This window comes from Gorilla gorilla, chromosome 17 (assembly GCF_029281585.2).
Source record: "Gorilla gorilla gorilla isolate KB3781 chromosome 17, NHGRI_mGorGor1-v2.1_pri, whole genome shotgun sequence".
In the NCBI taxonomy this organism is placed as follows: domain Eukaryota; kingdom Metazoa; phylum Chordata; class Mammalia; order Primates; family Hominidae; genus Gorilla; species Gorilla gorilla.
The window spans coordinates 110,163,243-110,185,794 of NC_073241.2; the positions used below are offsets into that span (position 1 = coordinate 110,163,243).

A 22,552-nucleotide genomic window follows, 5' to 3' on the forward strand; every position below is an offset into this window, starting at 1 on the left:
CTGAAAGTATGAATCACTGCCGCTTTTCTTGCCCACCTGTTGGCTTTTTCTCACAGGTTTTATTTATCTGAATGATTGTTGCATTTGAATACTGTAGCCATGGTGAGTGAGCAGTTGAAGACTTCCTTTCTGCACCTTCATAGTTAAGGGTTCATCTTCTCAAGAAATAAAGTTGTGCTGGGTTGTTTCAATTCTGTAGATCACCTAGAAACTAGGTAACAAGGCCCTTGGATCACAATGAGCACATTGCAGGTCTTTGGAAATGCTGGAAAGGGGTTACATTCAAGTAACTGCTGACGTCCTTCCTCTCTGTCAGACCCATGTTGGCCTGTAATTATATTTTTCTGAATCTAAAAACAAATAGAAATTTCTGATATCTTTTCAGTCTCCTACTTTTCTTTCCATTCATCACTTAAATCTCATTATTGTATAACGTTTCAAATTATGACCTGGATTGAAGGAAGTCTGTTTTGTCAGGGACTTTGTTAGGTGAACATCAGAATCTCAACTACAACAAAGCTGAAAAATGAGGCAGCCTTAACAGTAAATGCTTTTGGGCCGGGCGCGGTGGCTCACGCCTGTAGTCCCAGCACTTTGGGAGGCCGAGGCGGGCGGATCACGAGGTCAGGAGATCGAGACCATCCTGGTTAACACAGTGAAACCCCGTCTCTACTAAAAATACAAAGAATTAGCTGGGCGATGTGGCGGGCGCCTGTAGTCCCAGCTGCTCGGCAGGCTGAGGCGAGAGAATGGCGTGAACCCAGGAGATGGAGCTGGCAGTGAGCCGAGATCAGGCCACCGCACTCCAGCCTGGGCGACAGCGAGACTCCGTCTCAAGAAAAAAAAAAGTGAATACTTTTGAAATGAGTGCTTTTTGAAGCTTAGAAGAACCATTAGGTTTATGTAATGCACCCATACTTATTCCTTTAAATTTTAATTTAAAAACATTGAGATATTGGCTTCTGTCAACCTGATTTAATTAATTCTTTACATTAAGCTGATTTCCCCCCTGGCAGCTGACAAATAAGTTCATTGTTCTTGTAGAAGTGAGCTCACAAGGTTAAATGTGAATGTTCTCAAAGGTACACAGCCTTGTTTCAGAAGAATTTTAGCACCCACTGTAAAATCAATCATGAAGAGCCAATTTGGGGTATGACTCCAAGGTATGCAAGGTATGACTCCTCTGGAAGCCAAGTTTTTTCATAGGGCACTGTGGTAATACCCATAGCACTAATCCTCAGTGTGCTGGTTGAAGAAATAAAATGTTTTTAAAGAAGGATAAAGGAGGAATTAATTAGAAAATGTTTTTTTCCACATATTATCAAATAAATGAAATGTCATTTTCATATTAAGTAATTATAGTTATGATCTTGCTTCATTTCTACCTACTCTCCTTTTGAAATATTCTTTATTGCTAAATAATATTTTAGGAGGAGTTAACAGAAATAATTACCTGTAACATCTGCAGATAAACTTACATAGCTAACATTGTGTGCTGACTTTTTTAAATGGTGAAGTGGCATTAATGAGATGTTCAGTTTACAGAATTTGAAGTTTGAGTTCTATTTTAGTAGTCTGCCGTGTCCCCCAAATCCCATTTAGATAAATTGAGGTTCATTTTTCACATAGACTTGCAACTTTTAGACACCACATTTTTTTTATAGTAACAGCCTCATTTGCCTGTACAATAACTAATAATACAGTATTTCATAGGTACATTGTATGTGCACAGGAAATTTTTCTTTAAATCTTAAGAGCCTTTAATAAACGAGATATTTTAATATTTTAATGTTACTACATTTAAAAAATAGTGTTTTCCTACAAAATTTTCTGTATTCAGTATACGTTAACTATGAAAACGTCAAACAATGAAATCATTGAAATATATTTAAGGAAAAATTACCAACCAAAAGTAATGAGTACCCTCTATATGCATATTTGCTGGAATGTTCATGTGAAATGGTAACATTTCCAATAACAGCATTTTGAATCTGGTGTGACACAAACATGATTTTTATTTTTGAGCTAGGGATTTTGATGGAGAAGCACCTAGATGAAGACACCATTTCATTCATGATATTTTAAAATTAGAAAAGTAAAGCTTCTAAATTGAAACTCTTAACAGGTCACTTCATGAAATTTTTAGTTTTAAATTTAATTTTACATGAGATGTCTTTCTGAAGAGCTACTTTTATTAACTTTCACTTAGATCGTTGTATGCTAGGCATTCAGTATTTCTCTACTTGATTTTCCTATGCCTAGTTGTGATTACAGCAAGTATTTAATAATAAAGTCAGTCATGTGAGAGTATCCATTAATTTCAGTGGGTCCTTGGAAGGCAGGCAGAAGATTTCTGTCCAAGAGTCTTATTTTTGACATGAGATGAAATTCTTTTTTTTTTGAGATGGGGTCTCACTGTGTCACCCAGGCTGGAGTGCAGTGGCAGGATCTTGGCTCACTGCAACCTCCCAAGCTCAAGCCATCCTCCCACCTCAGTCTTCTGAGTAGCTGGGACTACTGGCATGTGCCCCCATTCCTGATTAGTTTTTTTGTATTTTTGGTAGAGATGGGGTCTTGCTATATTGCCTAATTTTTGTGTTTTTAGTAGAGATGGGGTTTCACCATGTTGGCCAGGCTGCTCTTGAACTCCTGAGCTCAAGTAATCTGCCCGCCCTGGCCTCCCAAAGTGCTGGGATTACAGGCATGAGCCACCATGCCTGGCTAAAACCAATTCTTTTGATTGTTTTTGCCACCATTTTCTTACTTGGAATAGCTTTCACATTTATTTTTCTTATGAAGAAATCCAGTGTCAGTCAGACCATATAACATGAAAGCAAAATTTCATTGAAGCCTATCCTTGTCTTAATTATTCTAAAATAAAGTACAATAAAGTGAATTATTTTGCCCTTTGTAGTAGCATAGTGTTAAGTTATATATATATTTTAATATGCATACTCCTAAGTAAAGTTTCAGAGACCACATGCTGGAGAGCAGTGGCTTTCAGACAGCACCAGCATCACCTGAAGGCCTTGTTGAATACACATTATTGGAAGAGAGGGGAGAACACAGGCTCATGCCTGTAATTCCAGTGCTTTGGGAGACTGAGGCAGGAGGATCACGTGAGCCCAGGAGTTCAAGATCAGGCTGGGCAATACAGCAAGACCCCTGTCTCTACAAAAACAAAAACAAAAAACAAACAGGCATGGTAGTGCATACCTGTAGTCTGAGCTGCTTGGGAGTCTGAGGCAGGAGGATCACTTGAACCCAGGAGTTCGAGGCTGCAGTGAGTTATTATTGGGCCACTGCAGTCCAGCCTGGGCAGCAAAGTGAGATCCTGTCTATTAAAAAAACAAAACCAAAAACTTGATTGCTGGGTGCCACCCTAGAGTTTCTGATTCAGTAGGTCTGGCGGTGGGGATGGTGGGCCTGGTAATTTGCCTTTCTAACAAGCGTCCAGGTAATGCCCCAGCTGCTGGTCCCAGGACCACACTTTGCAGATTATTACTCTGAGAAGAGCACTAACTCTGACGTTGGATTCCTTCTGTTCCTCATTAGTGAATTTATTTGGGGGAGATTATTCAATCTGGTAGATCTGCATTTACTTAGCTGTGAAGTGGAGGTTAATGCAACCTGCCTGAGACTGTGAGAATCAGAAACTCTAATTGAAATACCAGGCCCAGCGTGCCTGGATGCTTGAAAAATGCTGACTCCCATGGTCAGTCCTTCCCTCACTCTTCTCAGCTATAAAGTGAGGAGCGGAATTCAGTATCTTTTAAGATTCCTCTCAGGTGTAAAATGCTGTGATTCTAAAAGTTTAATTTTGTAGTTCCAGAGACAATGCCAAACACCTGTGTGTACTTAGTGCTTTGTAAAGAGTGGTGATAACAGTGACGCCTCATAGGCCGTAGTTTTGTAGTTCCAGAGACAATGCCAAACACCTGTATGTACTTAGTGCTTTGTAAAGAGTGGTGATAACAGTGACGCCACATAGGCCGTAATTTTGTTTTTGCTTTTGTTAGGGTGTTCAGCATCCTGACTCCTTAAAAGTTTTCAGTCAGATTTATAAAGCAGCATTGAAGAAGTTGTATTATGTTTGAGTACAGTTGGAATCCATGGCAGTTTTATGGAGGCCGAATATGTCAGATGAATAGGCTAATTTTCCTGAGTTGCTGGCCTTATTAGTCCCTACTATGTTGCCCCCTGGTTACCTAATGCATGTTCAAAAGGTATAGTTTTCATCACCTGCTTGATCTTGATTTTCAGACAGCATCAAATCAGTTGCAAAACAAATCCAAGCTAAAATTGTGAGCGTATGATTAATTTACTATAGCATGTAATTATGCAGTATTTTATTTTTTATTTTTTATTTTTTTTGAGACAGAGTCTCGCTCCATTGCCCAGGCTGAAGTGCAGTGGCATGATCTCGGCTCACTCTAACCTCTGCCTCCTGTGTTCAAGTGATTCTTCTGCCTCAGCCTCCCGAATAGCTGGGATTACAGACATGCACCACCACGCCCAGCTAATTTTTTGTATTTATAGTAGAGACGAGGTTTTACCGTGTTGGCCAGGTTGGTCTTGAACTCTTGACCTCAAGTGATCTACACGCCTCGGCCTCCCAAAGTGCTGGGATTACGGGTGTGAGCCACTGCGCCCAGCTATCCAGTATTTTATTTAAAAGTTGTCACTAGGGTGTTCACTATTGTGAATTTATAATCTTAAAAGTTGGGGATGCTAAAAGTACCAGACTAAAATACTATGAGGTTTTCTCATCTTTTAATTCCATTTTGTTAGAAAAAAATAATCACAACCAGGGTTCTTTTACCTTTCCCCGGCCATCTAGACTGCTTTACTGCAATGTTGGGAAGATTGCATACAATAAAAACTGTAGCTAGTTGATTGGGATTTGGGAAAATTGAATCAAGCATTTGCATTCATCCAGAATGGTCTTAAACTGCTGACTGTGGGGTGCCCACAGGATGAGCACTGGTGGCATGGGTGGGAGGAATTTCCTTGGATACTGCAATTGCATTTGAAAGATCTATTTTCCAAAACCCGAGCAGAGAGAGGCTAGGAGGAATGCAGACAGGACATTGAAAATGCGAATTCCCTTTACTAGTAGAACATGAAATATCTGATAATGGTTTAAAAAAAATAAGTGTCAGGATACATTGTAGTATAAAGATTCAACTAGTATAATTTAAAATGAGTCTTTATATTCAGGCCAGGTGCGGTGGCTCACACCTATAATCCCAGCACATTGGGAGTCCGAGGCAGGTGGATCACCTGAGATTAGGAGTTCAAAACCAGTTTGACCAACATGGAGAAACCCCTTCTCTACTAAAAATACAAAAAATTAGCCAGGCATGGTGGTGCACGCCTGTAGTCCCAGCTACTTGTGAGGCTGAGGTAGGAGAATCGCTTGAACCCAAGAGGCAGAGGTTGCAGTGAGCTGAGATCACACCACTGCACTCCAGCCTGGGTGACAGAGCGAGACCCTGTTTCAAAAAAATAAGAAATAAAAAGTGAGTCTTCATATTCAAATTAGTATATGAGGTTAGGCAACAATTCTTGTATGGGACCAGGTATATTTAATTTGCCTTTCTTTGCAGTCATCCTAGTAAATCATTGTAAAGGGTTATTTTATATACAATTTTGTAGTATATTCTAAATCCCCTTTGGCAAATAAAGCTGAAGTTATCTAGTGTCAGCATACTGTGATTTGTATATTATATAAGACAAGATTGCATCATTCTGATTAAGTTGCAGCATTTTAGTTTTATCTGATAGGCCTGTATTGAGTAATCAGTAGCTATGTGCAAATATTAAGTCAACTTAATTACCAGACCCAGAAGTCCAGAGGTAATCAAAGAGTACTTTCGGAAGATGAAATATTTATAATGAGTTATGGAAACAATGTTTTAGAAATGTTTTTCTTGGTGTAATTTAATGCAGATTTTTACCTCAATTTTGTTAAAAAACTTGATAATTTGATCCCTCCATCTATTTAATATTTAATATTTTCAGATTCTAGAGTATTTAAAATTTAAACACAATTATAAAATTAATTATAATTCCTACTTATGTTAGCTATGATTTAGGGCCAAAACTACCCTGGTTTTGTCTGCAACTTGAAACATTGTGTATTTTAAAGTATATAATTTGGGAACATTATTTTATAGACTGTGGATAACCAAATATAAGATTTGTGATTTTTAATGCTTCATTTGTGTAAAATCATTTGTATATTCTATTTATAGTATGCATTTTCTAGCTCATTAAAAGTACAGAAAAACCTCAAATCTGTCCTTATACAAATATTTGATTTCTAGTTTCCTTTTATTAAAACATTTTCACTCATTCATTCTTTCACACCTTAGTCTCTAAGATGTGTCTCGGGTATTTGATAAAGTAAGTAGGTCTTCTTGTGGAGCACATCACTCAGCTTTGGAGACCAAACATTAAACACACTGAGTTGCATCTTATGCATGTTAAGGTCTAAAGCCAAAAGGTGAAATTTTTGAATAATCATATTGCCCTTGGGAGGGTCCTGAATAAGAGATCTACATTCCATCTCATGATAAGTCCCTTCCATTGAACTTTTCCTCCAAAATTGGAATAGAAATTAGCAACAGCAGAAAGCCAATGCTATCCCTAGGATGGTGGGGTGGAGGGAGGAAGCCGTCATAAAGCTCAAGGCCAGGGTCACCCTGAGGAAGCACAACCCCCGCAGCAGAGCACAGGGGCCTTCAGGGTGCTGCAGCTGGAGGCAAAGAAGGAGGGAAAGAAATACTCTCGCTTTGCTTTGCTTTTTGCCATTGACTCCCAGTGGCAGGAGCTGACTGGAAGCCAGCTGGCACAGGAGCTTGGAGCTTGGTGGTATCCCTCTGGTGTCGACTCCCCTGACTTACAGCAGAGCCGCAGACCTCAGGTCAAGCAGGCTCAGAATTGGCACATTTGCACTGGGGACCATATTGTATGGACAACACTTACTTTCAACAGTAGAATCACAGCCTGCGAAGATGTCACGGTACAAGAAATATTCTGGAACCAAGATCACCTTTATCCATGTCAAGTCCACTCCAGAAAGTGGAATTAGGGGAAAGTACCTGCGCTGGACTAGTATTTCGAATCCCTTCCCTCCTCTACTTACTCCCCTTTCCCTTTTTCTTCTCCCAAGCTGAGCTAAAGGGAAATGTGAAGAACATTATTGCCTCTTTAAAACCAAACATATATAAAATATGAAAAATATTTTTCAGTGACAAAAGATAAGAATGAAAGCATTCAGGATAGTTTATTCATAGAAGCTTTGGGAAAGAGTAAAAATAATTTCTTAAATTTTTTTCTTGAAAGACTGAAAATAGAATCTTAAGGAGATAGTGTTCTTAAAGCCTTGATCTGACTACTTGGCTACTTATAACTTCTTTCTTCATCTACTAGTTATTTTGAAAAGTCACCTAGTCATTTGTCAATCCTAACCTTTAGAGATAAACATTTAAAATCAGTTCACTAATCACAGCATTTTTTTTTTTAGATGGAGTCTTGCTCTGTCGCCCAAGCTGGAGTGCAGTGGCGAGATCTCGGCTCACTGCAACCTCTACCTCCTAGGCTTAAGTGATTCTCCTGCCTCAGCCTCCCGAGTAGCTGGGACTACAGGCGCACGCCACCACACCCAGCTAAATTTTGTGTTTTTAGTAGAGACGGGGTTTCACCATGTTGGTCAGGATGGTCTCGATCTCTTGAACTCGTGATCCGCCCTCCTTGGCTTCCCAAAGTGCTGGGATTATAGGCGTGAGCCACCGCGCCCGGCCCACAGCATCATTTTTCAAGGGTCTCTAGGGTGACGAGGTGTGCGGGTTTGCCAAGGACAGTCCTAGTTTCTACCTGCTGTCCTAGGACAATCATGAATAGTGCCCCTTTCAGTTTCAAAAGTGTCATAGTTTAGACATTAAATTACCTGACCACCCTTATATGCCCCATGTTTCTTAACATCTAGGCTGCTGACAAAATTCACATTTTCTGACTGTCAGTCTGGTGTTCTCTATACTAGACTGATATGGATCCACAAAGGAAGCAATATTGGCCAACAATTAATCTTCAGTCTTTGGATTAGTGAGAGGTGACAACGTGCTGGCAGCCGTCACAGCCCTCGTTCACTCTCCCCGCCTCCTCTGCCTGGGTTCCCAGTTTGACGGCACTTGAGGAGCCCTTCAGCCTGCCGCTGCACTGTGGGAGCCCCTTTCTGGGCTGGCCGAGGCCGGAGGCAGCTCCCCCAGCTTGCGGGGAGGTGTGGAGGGAGAGGTGAGGACAGGAACAGGGGCTGCGCGCGGTGCTTGTGGGCCAGCGCGAGTTCTGGGTGGGTGTGGGCTCGGCGGGCCCTGCCGGCCCCGGGCAATGAGGGGCTTAGCACCCGGGCCAGCGGCTGCGGAGGGTGTGCTGGGTCCCCCAGCAGTGCCGGCCCACTGGCGCTGTGCTCGATTTCTCGCCGGGCCTTAGCTGCCTCCCCGCGGGGCAGGGCTTGGAACCTGCAGCCCGCCATGCCTGAGCCTTCCCAGCTCCATGGGCTCCTGTGTGGCCAGAGCGCCCCCTGCTCCACGGTGCCCAGTCCCATCAACTACCCAAGGGCTGAGGAGTGCGGGCGCAGGGCGCGGGACTGGCGGGCAGCTCCACCTGTGGCCCCTGTGTGGGATCCGCTGGGTGAAGCCGGCTGGGCTCCTGACTCTGGTGGGGACTTGGAGAGCTTTTATGTCTAGCTAAAGGATTGTAAATACAGCAATCGGCACTCTGTATCTAGCTCAAGGTTCGTAAACACACCAATCAGCACCCTGTGTCTAGCTCAGGGTTTGTGAATGCACCAATCCACACTCTGTATCTGGCCAATCTAGTGGGGACATGGAGAACCTTTGTGTCTGGCTCAGGGATTGTAAACGCACCAATCAGTGCCCTGTCAAAACAGACCACTGGCTCTCTGTAAAATGGACCAATCAGCAGGATGTGGGTGGGGCCAGATAAGAGAATAAAAGCAGGCTGCCGGAGCCAGCAGTGGCAACCCGCCGGGGTTCCCTTACCAAGCTGTGGAAGCTTTGTTCTTTCGCTTTTTGCAATAAATCTTACTGCTGCTCACTCTTTGGGTCCACACTGCCTTTATGAGCTGTAACACTCACGGTGAAGGTCGGTAGCTTCACTCCTGAGCCAGGAGACCACGAACCCACCAGGAGGAATGAACAACTCCAGACGCGCCGCCTTAAGAGCTGCAACACTCACCGCGAAGGTCCGCAGCTTCACTCCTGAGCCGGCGAGACCACAAACCCCACCGGAAGGAAGAAACTCCGGACATGCCGCCTTTAAGAACTGTAACACTCACCGCGAGGGGCCATGGCTTCATTCTGGAAGTCAGTGAGACCAAGAACCCACTGAGTCCGGACACATTAGGATGTTAGAGTCCTACCTTCAAAGCATTTTTCTCCTGGAGTGGACTTTGCACAAATGGTAGGTCGATTGTGGAGTCAGTGAAGAACCAGGCTAATCCAGCTTGTTTTATTGGCCCCAATTTTTCTTCTCAGGGCCGTAAACCAGTTATTACCAGGAAACAAAAACAAAGTAACTATTAAGTTTTGAATTGGTATTGAGGAGAAACATCTAAAATCAAATCTCGCCAATCTAATTAAATTAGATTCCCAAACCTTAAGAAGCTTTGCAATTACTGCCAAAATGTCTCAGAGGGCATTAGGTTAATTGAAGCTGGAGAGGAGTGAGAAAAGAGGCAGCTGCTAGTCACTGAGAATAAGGACTATTTGCTGTGAGGTTTGTAGGGGCAGCACTTTGCTGTTGGGGTTTGGTAAGGGGATTTGTTTTAAAATTGGAATTATATTTTGTTGGCTTTTAATCAAAAGCAGGGGAATACATTTTTCCTACGCCTAAGAATTTACATAAGCTAATTTGTTCCATAATTAGAAAAATCCTTGCTTTTAGCATATGGACTGTAACAATAGGGGTCATAACTCATGAGTCGTGTGACACATTGTTTCCCTTTGGTGAAGTTTTACTTTAAGATCTGTTGAGTATATCCAGGGAGAGAGATGAAGGTCAAGACATGCTTATTTTTACAGAGAGAGAGAGAAAGAGATTCATTAAACTTTGAGTTATACTTTATTTTTATTTATTTATTTTTTTGAGATGGGGTCTTGCTCTGTCACCCAGGCTGGAGTACAGTGGCATGATCTTGGCTCATTGCAACCTCCACTACCAGGGCTCAAGTGATTCTCCCACCTCAGCCTCTCAAGTTGCTGGGACTACAGGTGCACACCAACAAGCCTGGCTAAGTTTTTTGATTTTTAGTAGCGATGAGGTCTTGCTATTTTGCCTAGGCTGGTCTCGAACTCCTGGCCTCAAGCAATCTGCCTGCCTTGGCTTCCCACAGTGCTAGGATTACAGACGTGAGCCACCGTGCCTGGCCCATATTTTACTCAGTAGGAATCTTTGCTATTTGCTATGATTTTTAATTCTTCTTGCATGTTAATTTTGCTTCCCCAATGAGTATGTTAAATGTTCTTTAAAATCTTCCTGTAAAAAAATCATAAACATATTAAACAGCAGTTCTCTAATTGAATGTGCTAATTTGATAAATATTTGAGTGGATACCTACTATTTGCAAAGTTTCAAGGAATACAGTGGTGAGTAAGATAGTCTTTTTTTTTTTGCTCTGTCTCCCAGGCTGGAGTGCAGTGGTGTGATCTCGGCTCACTGCAACCTCCGCTTCCTGGGTTTCAAGTGATTCTCCTGCTTCAGCCTCCCAAGTAGCTTAGATTACAGAAGCACATTACCATTCTTGGCTAATTTTTGTATTTTTAGTAGACATAGTTTCACCATGTTGGCCAGGCTGGTCTCGAACTCCTGAGTTCAAGTGATCCCGCCTGTCTCGGCCTCCCAAAGTGCTGGGATTACAGGTGTGAGAGACTGCACTTGGCCAATAAGATAGTCTTTAATGTCAAGGAGTTTATGATTTTTTTCTTGGCGGAGGTGATAAGAAAATATGTAAAAACAATAAACATAGTTTACAGTAGTTGGCATCAAAGGAATGGGGAAGGGCTTTTTACCAAGCTTGTCTAGCTTGTGTACCGCAGGCTGCATGTGTGCCAACACAAATTCATAAACTCTCTTTAGACATTATGAGATTTTTTATTTTTATTTTTTTAGCTCACCAGTCATCATTAGTGTTAGTGTATCTTATGTGTGGCCCAGAAAGCCAAAAGATCAGACACCCCTGCACAGAGAAAGTAGCGCTTGAGATTAACTTGAAGATTGAAATTAAACTTTGAGAGGTATTGTTGGCAGGCAGGAGATAGGAAGCAAATAACTGCATCGAGTTGGAGAAATTTGTTGGTCTTTGGGGAAAAGCAAGTAGTTCAGTCTGGCAGGAGTTGGAATAAGTGTTAGGGAATAATGGGAAATAGAGTTAGAAAAGCAAATTGTGAAATACTGTGTATCAGTCGGCTTAGGCAGTTAAACTGCAGTAACAAAGGACTCTCCAAATCACAGCAATACTACAAGGTTATTTCTCTCTTACATTACATTTCCCTTGTGGGTATCTGTAGCTCTGCTCCATGGCTCCTTTGTTCTGGGGTCAGGCTGCAGAAGCAGCTTCGATCTGGGTTATCATCAATTCTGGCCAAGGGAAAGAAAATATGGGAGAATTGTTCAATAGTTTTCGTAGTGTCCGCTTGACTGTGGCATATGTTACAGCTGTTCACGTTTCATTGGCCAAAGCAAGTCACTTGGCCATGCCTGCCATCCCTGGGAAAGGGGAAATATATTCCTCTTACAGGAAAGGACAAAAAATATATAAAACAATTTACCAAAAGCCTTGAAAGCCAATCTGAGTCTTTTGCATTTAAATCTTTAGATGGCTTGGAGCCATGGCAAGTTTCTGGACAAGCTAATATGGCTTAGTAAAACAAACAAACAAAAACATCAGGGTGGTTGTTGTTGTTGTTGTTGTTGTTGTTGTTGTTGTTGTTGTTTGAGACAGAGTCTCGCTCTGTCACCCAGGCTGGAATGCAGTGGCGCGATCTCGGCTCACTTCAAGCTCCGCCTCCCGGGTTCACGCCATTCTCCTGCCTCAGCCTCTTGAGTAGCTGGGACCACAGGTGCCCGCCACCACGCCCGGCTAATTTTTTGTATTTTAGTAGAGACGGGGTTTCACCGTGTTAGCCAGGATGTTCTCGATCCCCTGACCTCATGATCCACCCGCCTCGGCCTCCCAAAGTGCTGGGATTACAGGCGTGAGCCACTGTGCCCAGCCCAGGGTGGTTTTTATGTTGTGTGTGTGTTTGTGTGTATGTGTGTGCATGTACATAAAAATTATTTAGGGTATTTATTATAAATGCGGGTTCCAGGATTCCAGAAGGTCTGATTCAGGGAGCTCAGGAATCTGCCCGGTAGCAAGCAGCCAGGTGGAGAGAATGTAGATTGTCCACAGACCTCATTTTATAAAACCCGGATCAAGGAATCAACGGAGAGTGCTCAGGCAAGTGTAGGTGAGATGGGGCAGTGAGTGAGGGAACGACAGGTAGGTCGTGAGTGCAGAGGCCCAGATGCAATGTTGGCACATGGTAAATGGCCAGTACGGAGGCAGATAGATAAGAGAGAACAGATGGAACTAGACTTACTCAAGGTGGGAGGCTATGGTGCAAACAGCCAGGAAACAGGGTAGTGGAAGGGGCAAATCTTGGGATCTGAGATTAGGAATATCAGGGGATCTTGATCTTCCCTGAGGAGGAGGAGGCAAGCCTAGCTGATGCAAGAAAAAGCTGAGAACTTGAGGAGAGCAGAGGCAATAAACAGGAAGTCGCAGGAAACTCAGTGCCTGTAAGCAGCTATGGAAAACTTGACTAAAAGCGGCCACATAAATTTGATTTTGTATTCGGCCAGAAGAGGGCACTACAGTAGCACATATGCTGATGTCTGGGCTCGGCCGCCCAAACTGAGTCATGCCAGCTCCTGTCCAGTAGGATTATTAACCCGACCCACAGTGCAGTATTTTGGGCGATTCATTTATTACTTTTATAGCTGTGAATCTTTTTAGAAGGAACTTTAAGGTTTCTATTTATTAAGGAATCTGGGGTTATTTTGTTTTGAACTGTGAATTCCTGTAGTCAAAAAGAAATTAATTCCACGGAGTTTAAGGGAGTTATTACCCATTTATTGGCATCACTTGAGGCATGGAGAGGAGATTAGGACAGAGAGGAGAAAAGACCTAGAAGACAGAAAAGTGCATTTGAGGCATGACTTCTGGGAGTGTAATTGCTGAGCCCAAAAGGTTGGAATCTTACGGGTTTTGTTTGTTTGTTTGTTTTTGAGATAGAGTCTCGCTCTGTCGCCCAGGCTGGAGTGCAGTGGCTTGATCTCGGCTCACTGCAACCTCCACCTCCCAGGTTCAAGCGATTCTTCTGCCTCAGCCTCCTGAGTAGCTGAGATTACAGGCATGCGCCACCACGCCCAGCTAATTTTTGTATTTTTAGTAGAGACGGGGTTTCCCCATTTGGCCAGGCTGGTCTTGAACTGCTGACCTCAAGTGATCCACCCGCCTCAGCCTCCCAAAGTGCTGGGATTACAGGCATGAGCCACCGCGCCTGGCCTATTTTTATGACCAAATAATACTCCATTGTATGGACAAACTACATTTTGTTGATCTATTCATTAGTTGTTGGGTGTTCGGGTTGTTTCCACCTTTTGGCTATTATGAATAGTGCTGCTGCAAATGTTCGTGTTCAAGTTTTTGTGTGGACACGTTTTTATTTCTCCTGGATATATACCTGGGAGTAGAATTGCTGGATCGAATGGTAACTCAGTATTTAATGTTTTGAGGAACTGCCCAGCTGTTCTACAGTGGCTGCACCATTTTTCCTTTCCACCAGCAATGTATGAGTGTCTCAGTTTCTCCACATCCTCAACAACATTTGTTATGCTCTGTTTTTTAGGGGCTTTCTTGTTTTCATACAGCCTTACTCGTAAGTCGAAGTGGTGTATCACTGTGATGTTTTGGTTTCGTTTTTATGGTTATGCTTGATATAGTTATTCTTATGTGTCAACTTGACTGGGTGATGGGATACCCAGCTGGTTGGTTAAACCTTATTTCTGGTGTGTTTGTGAGGGTGTTCCCAGAAAAGATTAGCATTTGAATGGTTGGACTGAGTAAAGAAGATGGTCAACATGGGTGGGCATTATCAATCTACCGAGGGCCTGAATAAAACAAGAAGGCAGAGGAAGGTTGAATTAACTCTGCTTGACTACTGAGGTGGGACATCAATCTTCTCCAGCCCTCACCACTCCTGGTTCTCAGGCCTTAAGACCTGGACTAGAATCTACACTATTGATTCTCCACCTCTTGGACTTTGGGACACCACAGGCTTTCCTGGGGGTCCAGTTCACAGGTGGTTCGCAGCGGGACTTAGCCTCCAGAATGATGTGATCCAATCAATATCTCTTTAATTTAATTTAATTTAATTTAATTTAATTTTAGTTAAATTCTGGGATATATGCATAGAACATGCAGGTTTGCTACGTAGGTATACATGTGCCACGGTGGTTTGCTGCACCTATCAACCTGTCATCTAGGTTTTAAGCCCCACATGCATCAGGTATTTCTCCTAATGCTCTCCCTCCCCTTTCCCCCCACCCCCAATAGGCCCTGGTGTGTGATGTTCCCCTCCCTGTGTCCATGTGTTCTTATTGTTCAACTCCCACTCATGAGTGAGACATGTGGTGTTTAGTTTTTTGTTCCTATGTTAGTTTGCTGAGAATGATGGTTTCCAGCTTTATCCATGACCCTCCAGAGACATGAACTCATTCTTTTTCATGGCTGCATAGTATTCCATGATATATATGTCTCACATTTTCTTTATCCAGTCTGTCATTGATGGGCATTTGGGTTGGTTCCGAGTCTTTACTATTGTAAATAGGGCTGCAGTAAACACACGTGTGCATGTGTCTTTATAGTAAAATGATTTATAGTATACCCAGTAATGGGATTGCTGGGTCAAATGGTATTTCTGGTTCTAGATGAGCCAATCAATAGCTTATAAACAAGCAAACAAATTCTACTGGTTCTATTTCTCTGGAGAACCCTGACTAACACAATGCTTTAATTATTTTTTTCTTACTGTGGTAAAATATGCAGCACATAAAAGTTATAATTTTAGCCTGTTGTTGTTGTTGTGAGACAAAGTCTCACTCTTGCCCAGGCTGGAGTGCAGTGGTGCAGTCACAGCTCACTGCAGCCTCAACCTCCCAGGCTCAAGTGATCCTCCCACCTCAGCCTTCCGAATAGCTGGGACTACTGGCATGTACCACTACACCCAGCTAATTTTTTATTTTTTGTAGAGCTGGGTTCTCCCCATGTTGCCCAGGCTGGTCTTGAACTCCTGGGCTCAAGGAATCCTTTCACTTTGGCCTCCAAAAGAGCGGGGATTACAGGTGTGAACCACTGCATCTGGCCTATTTGAGGCATTTTTAATTGTACAGCTCAGCGGCCTTCATGACATTCATATTGTTCGCATCATGGTGGTTTTGGTTTGCATTTCCCTGATGATTAATGATGTTGGGCATCTTTTTCCTGGGCTTGCTGGCCATTTGTATATCCTCCTTGGAGAACTGTCTGTTCAAGATCTTTGCTCATGTTTGATTTGGGTTGTGTTTTTATTGTTGAGTTGTGACTATTCTTTATATATTATGGATACTTGTCTCAATTGTAACGGCAGGATTTTAGTTTATGGAGGTGACTGAATGATGATGTGGAGAGGCCAATGTTACTGAAAGAAGAGTTTTCTTACAGTTCCTGAGAGGAGGGGACATGCCACAACACGCAGGGCCACAGCGAAAGCGTTAGGATGGTCAAGAGGCAAAAGATGAGTGAGAAGGCATGGGCCATAGCCCTTACTGGAGTTTCTGCAGGAAAGGCAAGGCAGGGCCGGGCCATCAGTTTAGGACTGGCTACTTTGAATAACATGGGTGAGCCTGGGCTATAGGGGGTGGTCTCTAGTTGCCTGGAACCTGGCCTTGGGATGATTTAGGATAAGGAAAGTATTGGTTTGGTGTGTGAGAGTTATATAGAAGGTAGGTGGAGGCACAGACTTGGATCAGCCTGTCTGCACACGAAAGGAGAATTCCAGGCAACTTGACGTATATTTGTACAATTGTTTGATAATGCATTTCCATGTTTTTGGAAACAGTGAATCAAACGTGGACGGAAACAAGTCTCCCTCACTTGCCTCCTGCACCCAGCCTTGCCTCAGTGTGGGAATGCCCCATCCTTGGAGGGGAATGCCCCTTCTTGAAGGAGAGAGGTAAACACTTGTCTGCTGGCCTTGCAGTTACTAGATGCCAAATAGACATAAAGAATTTAAGGCCAGGCACAGTGGCTCACGCCTGTAATCCCAGCACTTTGGGAGGCCAAGGCGGGCAGATCACTTGAGATCAAATCACTTGAGGTCAGGAGTTTGAGACCAGCCTGGTCAAAATGGTGAAACCCCATCTCTACTAAACATACAGAAATTAGCCAGGTGTGGTGGTGTGTGCCTGTAATCCCAGCTAATTGGGGGGCTGAGGTGGGAGAATGGCTTGAACGTGGGAGGCGGAGGTTTCAGTGAGCTGAGATCGTGCCACCGCACTCCCACCTGGGCAACAGAGCGAGACTCCATCTCAAAAAAAAAAAAAATCTGGGAAATCAGATGACAATATTAGACAGACCCTGAACAGATATATACAGTTGGCAAACATATTCTCTCATTCTGTGGGTTGTCATTTCACTTTTTTGATAGAGTTCTTCAATGCACAAAAGTTTAAAATTTTGTTGAAATTCATTTCATCTATGTTTTTCTCTTGTTGCTTGAGCTTCTGACACACACTGTGAGGGAGTCAGGATTCTCAGAACAAAGAACCCATTGCCAAATCTGAGATCATCAGGATTTATCCCTGTGTATTCTCTTACATGTAGGCTTTTGTTTCATTTTGAGTTAATTTTTTATACGGTATGAGGTAAGGATATATCTTATAAAAATTTTTATGTTATAAAGTGATAAGCCAAAGCCTACAAAGGACAGTCTGGTGATATTTATTGCAAATGTATATCTCTCCCAATTCTATTTCTAGGAATTTATTCCATAGATACAACACAAAAGATATATGTGTAAGGTAATTCACTGCAGCATTCTTTTTTTTTAATAATAGTAAAGCATTGTAAACAGTCCACGTGTCCCTCAATAGAGGCTTTGAAATAAATTGTGCAAAGATAAAATACTATAGGGCTACAAAAAATGAATTTCTGTATGTGCTGCTTTGGAAAGCTCTCCAAAAATTATTGTTCAATGAAAAGAAAAACAAGGTTTAGAACAGAATGGTTTTTTGGTGTGTGAAACATTTGGGACAATAAGATACACATTTATTTTTGAAGTTTTTAGGTTTTTTTTTTTTTTTTTGAGACAGAGCCTGCGCTCTGTCGCTCAAGCTGGAGTACAGTGGTGTGATCTCGGCTCACTGAAACCTCTGCCTCCTGGGTTCAAGTGATTCTCCTGCCTCAGCCTCCTGAGTAGCTAGGATTACAGGCACATGCCATCACACCTGGCTGATTTTTGTATTTTTAGTACAGAGGGGGTTTCCCTGTGTTGGTCAGGCTGGTTTCAAACTCCTGACCTCAAATGATCACCCCTCCTCAGCCTCCCAAAGTGCTGGGATTACAGGCATGAGCCACCAAGCCTGGCCTAAGTTTTAAAAAAAATTTAATTAAAAAATAATTGCATGTATTTATGGGATACAGTGTGATGCTTTGATACACATATACATTGGGGAATGATACAACCAGGCTAATTAGCATATCCATCACCTCCGATAGTTACCATTTCTTTGTGGTGAGAACATTGAAAATCCTCTCCTTCATGTCTTTTCAAATACACAATACATTAGTATTAACTATAGTCATCACGCGGTGCAATAGAGCACCAGAACTTAATCCTTCTAACTGATGATAACTTTGTACCCATTGACCAACCTCTCCCCTTTCCCTGCCCGCCCCTCCCTCCAGCCTCTGGTAACCATCATTCTACTCTCCACTTCTGTGAGTGTGACATTTTTAGAGTCCACACGTAAGTGAGGTCATGTAGAATTTTTGCTCTGTATATGCACATGTCTCATGTACAAGTAAAGACGCTCTGCAAATTTTAAGACACCAAGGATGGGGCATTCCCACAGCGAGGCAGGCGCTGGGTGCAGTAGGTAAGTGAGGGAGTGTTGTTCCAGTCCAGATTTGATTCACTATTTCTGAAAACATGGAAATGCATTACCAAACAATTGGACAAATATATGTCAAAATTTAAAAAGAACCTTCTGCAGTAAAGAAAGGAGCAATGGGGATAAAACAGCCACACGGTCATGGGTGTTGCACGTATAACATTTTGTTCCAGTTGAAGCTCCGTGTTTTCTTAGCCAGTTTTCTCGTGACTACTGATGTACTAAGTACAATCGCACCGGAGCTGGCCGACTCCGGGCTGTGGCCACGGATGTCAAATGACAGCCCTGGCCTCGTCCACACGGTAAAGAGCAGACCTCACACGGGATGGTTTACCATCGAGGGGTCCAGACAGAAAGGCTGTTCTAGAACCCCTCTCACTTAAAGAGCACAAATCCGAATGAATACGTTGTTTTATTGTTTTACCAGTAAGGTTCTTGACACTGATGACTTACCTTCCTATCCCCAGGAAACAGACGGTAAGTGTCCTTGAGAAGAATATCCCTTCACAGCAAATTCACATCTGTCCTTCAGCCTAGACAGATCAGACAGAGATGAAGACCTCACCACTAAAGACCCACTCTCCTAGCTGTTTTGGAGAGGTCGCTCTTGTCTTTATAAACTTCTGAAGTTGTCTCTTGGCATATTTCCCTCCCCTCAAATCCTTATAAAAACAGGTGTGGCTAAAGCCTGTCTTTGCTGAAAGAACACTCTCTTCCTTAATAGAAAATTCTCTATTGAAAACTTATTTTCCCTGGGTGGGCGCAGTGGCTCACGCCTGTAATCTCATCACTTTGACAGGCCAAGGCGGGTGGATCACACAGTCAGGAGATCAAGACCAGCCTAGCCAACATGATGAAGTCCTGTCTCTACTAAAAATACACAAATTAGCTGGGTGTGGTGGTGCATGCCTGTAATCCCAGCTACTTGGGAGGCTGAGGCAGGAGAATAGCTTGAACCAGGGAGTTGGAGGTTGCGGTGAGCCGAGATCGTGCCACTGCACTCCAGCCTGGCGACAAAGTGAGACTCCATCTCAAAAAAAAAAAAAGAAGAAAAAAAAGAAAGAAAGTAGTTTCCCTTTCTGGCTTCTGTGGTTAGCGGTGCAACAGTAGCAAAACTGGTCTCAGACATGTGAGTGGGAGGCAGGAAATCTGCAAAGTGACAATGGTCACCATGTGTACTTTTTACCCTTTCTGTGTGCTAGACCAGAGGCCCATGCTGGCGTGCCATTCTGACATGCACTGTGAGGGAGGTGACATTCTCAGAACAAATGCCGCATGTGTGGAAGATGGAGGAGCCCCATGCCAAATTCCTTCTGTTTTTATCCTCCTTCCAGTAGGAGCCCCAGATATCAACTCCACGAATTTGAAACTGTGCCAGACCAGAGTGTGTAGAGAAGTGATTGGGGAACTGTGGGAGGGGAGAAGATAATATTGGTATAATAAAATCAAATTCGGGGCTGGGCATAGTAGCTCACGCCTGTAATCCCAGCATTTTGGAAGGCCAAGGTGGGTGGATCACTTGAGGTCAGGGGTTCGAGACCAGCCTGACCAACATGGTGAAACCCTGTCTCTACAAAAAAATACAAAAATTAGCCAGGCGTAGTGGTGCCTACCTTTAGTCCCAGCTACTCTGGAGGCTAAGGTAGGAGAATGGCTTGAACCCAGGAGGTGGAGGTTGCAGTGAGCTGAGGTCGTGCCACTGCACTCCAGCCTAGGTGACAGAGTGAAACCCTGTCTCAACAAACAAACAAACACACACACAAAAAAAAAGAAAAGAAAAAAGAAAAAATCAAACTTGAAAAAGAACTCCATTAAAAAGAAAAAAAAATGATTTTATAACTATAATAAAACTATGCTATAAATATAATAAAATGCCATGGAACATAACATATTTCTCCATTTATTTAGATCTTCACAAAACATTGTTTCAAAATTCTCAGTGTATGAGTCTTACACTTCTTTTGTTGATATTTTTCCGTGTTTTATTATTTTTTATTGTATTGTGAGTGCAATTTTTTTCTTAATATCATTTTAGATTGTTCATTGCTAGCATATAAAATACAATTGATTTTTTATATTGGTTTTATATCCTGCAACCTTCCTAAACTTACTCATTAGTTCTAGCAGGTTTTTAAAAATAGATTCCATCAGATTTTCTACACATATCTTCTGTGATTAAGGACAGTTTTATTTCTTTTTTCCCAGTCTGGATGCCTTTTATTATTTTTTTCCAGTCTATCCCTGGCTATAACTTTCAGTAAAATTTTCAATAGAAGTGTTAAGAATGGACATGCTTGTCTTGTTTCTGATCTCAGTCTTTCACCATCAAATATCACATAGATACAGGTTTCTTGAGAAAAGCTCTTTATAAGGTTGAAGAAGTTCTGCTTTTTTCTACTTTGTGGAAAGTTCTTTTTATTTTATCATGGATTTTGTCAAATGATTTTCCTATATCTATTGAGATAATCATGCGATTTTTATTCTTTATTCTATTAATATGGTATGTAATATTAATATATTTTAAGATGTTAATCTAACCTTACTTTCCTGGGGTAATTCCCACTTTGTCATGGTGGGTACTTAAAAATATATGTTTATGTATTCAGTTTGCTAGTATTATTTTTAAAGAGTTTTTGCATCTATTTTTATGAGAGATTTTAGTTGATAGTTTTTCCTACTTCTGATATCTTTGTATTGTGTTGGTATCTGGGTAATGATACTGGCCTCATCGAATGAGTTAGGAAATATTTCCTCCTCACCTATTGGTATCGGTTGAACTGTGCCCTCCTTCCCAAATGTATACGTTAAAATGCTAAGTGCCAGTGCCTCAGAATGTGCTCTTATTTGGATATGAGGTTTCTATAGAGGTAATCAAGTTAAAATGAGGTCTTTAGGGTGGGTCCCAATCCAATACGACTGGTGTCCTTGTAAGAAGCGGAAATTTGGACACAGACACAGACAGAGGGGAGAGAATGTGAAGACAGGCGGAGATGACTCTGCAAGCCAGTGAAAGAGGCCTGGAACAGACCCTTCCCTCACAGTCCTTGGAAGGAACCAACCTACCAACACCTTGGTCTTGGACTTGTAGCCTCTAGAACTGTGAGACAGTAAATTTCCATAGTTTAAGCCACATAGTGCAGTACTTTGTGATGGCAGCCCTCATAAACAAATACACAGATTTTCTGAAGAGTTTGTATAGGATTGGCAAGATTGCTTCCTTAAATATTGGATACAATTGACCAGTAAAGTCATCTGGGCCTAGAGTTTTTTTTTGTGGGAAGATTTTAAGTTACTAATTCAATTTCTTATTTGTTATCAGTCTCCTCAGATTTTAAATTTCTGATTGAGTCAGTTTTGGTAATTTTTGTCTTTCTAGGAATTTATACATTTCATCTATGTTGTGTAATTTGCTGGCATAAAGCTGTTCATAGTATTCTCTTAAAATCCTTTCTGTAGGGTCAGTAGCTACATTCCCTTTTCATTCCTGATTTTCATAATTTATGTCTTATTTCTTTTTTTCTTTGTCAGTCTAGAGAAAATTTTATCAACTGTATTTCTCTTTTCAAATAATCAGCTTTTGACTTTCTTCCTTACTGTTTTTATTTTATTGATTTGTATTTTGATTGCTATTGTTTCCTTCACTTTACTTTGGGTTTAATTTGCCCTTCTTTTTCTACCTTTTGAAGTGAAAGATTAGATTATGGATTATAGATCTTTCTTCCTTCTAATTTAAGCATTTAAAGCTATAAACTTTCTTTTAGGCCTTGCATTAGCTACCCTCAGAGATTTCAGTGGTTTTGTTTTCATTCAGTTTGAAATGTTTTCTAATTAACCTTATGATTTTTTTTCTTTGACCCATGTTGATTAAATTATTTATTTAGTTATTATTTTATTTTGGGGGGGGTGGTGTTTTGCTCTTATTGGCCAGACAGGAGTGCAATGGCACGACCTTGGCTCACTGCAGCATCCACTTCCCAGGTTCAAGTGATTCTCCTGCCTCAGCCTCCTGAGTAGCTGTGACTACAGGCGTGTGCCACCATGCCAGATAATTTTTGTATTTTTAGTAGATACGGGGTTTCACAGACGGAGTCTCATGCTGTCTTCCAGACTGGAGTGCAGTGGCTCAGTCTCAGCTCACTGCAACCTCTGCCTCCCAGTTCAAGTAATTCTCCTGCCTCAGGTTCCTGAGTAGCTGCGACTACAAGTGCGTGCCACCATGCTGGCTAATTTTTGTATTTTTAGTAGATATGGGGTTTCGCCATGTTGGCCAGGC

The 22,552-nt window shown here is 42.1% G+C and overlaps 1 protein-coding gene across 1 annotated transcript in view; it reads left to right on the top strand.

Annotated features, from left to right (window-relative positions):
• Positions 1–22,552, top strand: part of LOC115931421 (solute carrier family 35 member F5-like) — a 67,506-nt gene that overhangs the window by 30,371 nt on the left and 14,583 nt on the right. The window lies entirely within an intron of this gene.